Below are 1,094 nucleotides of genomic sequence, written 5' to 3'. Positions count from 1 at the left end.
GAAAAGAAGGAAAAGGGGAGAAAGCAGAGATGGACTCAGAGAACAAAGAACAAGACGATGGACAATGAGCAGCCAGACCAAGAGTCATCTCAAATCTAAGGTGTCCAAAAGCGCGGTGAAAAAGCATAGATTGTGACATTGCATAAAAAAGAAAAACACAACTGTATGCTGCCTCCCACAAATGCACCACAAAGACCGAGAACGCCAAAAAAAAAAGACAGAAAGATGTACCAGGCTCACACTAATCAAAAGAGAGCTAGATATCCTCAGAGAAAGTAAATTTCGGAGCAGAGAATATCATCCGGGATGAAGAAGGTCACATGCTAAAGATAAGGGGACAATCCCTGGAGAAGAGAGGACAATAAAATATTTGTACATCGAAAAGAAATTCAAAACTGAAGCAAAAACAGGGAGAACTGCAAGGAGAAACAACAAACGCGCAGCTGTCGTCAGGCATCTCAGCACCTCTCTCTCAACAACTCACTGCACAAGGCGACAAAAAAAACAGTGAAGATATTGAAGACTTGAGCAACCTGTCAACCAAGGTGATTAACTGACATATGTGTGGAATACGTCGCTCAGCAGCAGGAGACTGCGTGCTCTTTGCCAGCGAACTCTGACCGTGTACCAGGGAAGACTGTCGACTCTGGGCACAAAATAAACATCAGTACATTTAAAAGAAATTCAAGTCATACAAAGCATGTTCTCTCACCACGGAGGAACTAAATTAGAAATCAGTAACACAAAGAGATCTGGCAAAATCCCAAATGCGTGGATGAGCAACCATCTCCTGAGTGACCTATGGGGCAAAGAACAAATCGAAAAGGAAATCATAAGGGGCTTTTACCTGAATGAAAATGAACATATATCAGCATTGGTGGGACAACACTAAGGGACACTCAGGGCGAAAACTGAAAAATAGGGACGAATTCCCTCCTCATCCTGAGACCAGTATTATAAGAAACCCAAACCAACAAAGATTTTAGTAGAAAAACAAACAAAAAAAACAAATTACAGAAAACACCATACCCCCAGAGCAATATTCTTCATGGACACAATTAACAATCCTTTTAAAGTTCCAGAATGTCAGATAG

This window comes from Pteropus vampyrus, unplaced genomic scaffold, assembly GCF_000151845.1.
Source record: "Pteropus vampyrus isolate Shadow unplaced genomic scaffold, Pvam_2.0 Scaffold682, whole genome shotgun sequence".
Taxonomy (NCBI): Eukaryota; Metazoa; Chordata; class Mammalia; order Chiroptera; family Pteropodidae; genus Pteropus; species Pteropus vampyrus.
Note: the sequence above shows the minus strand (reverse complement) of the source record.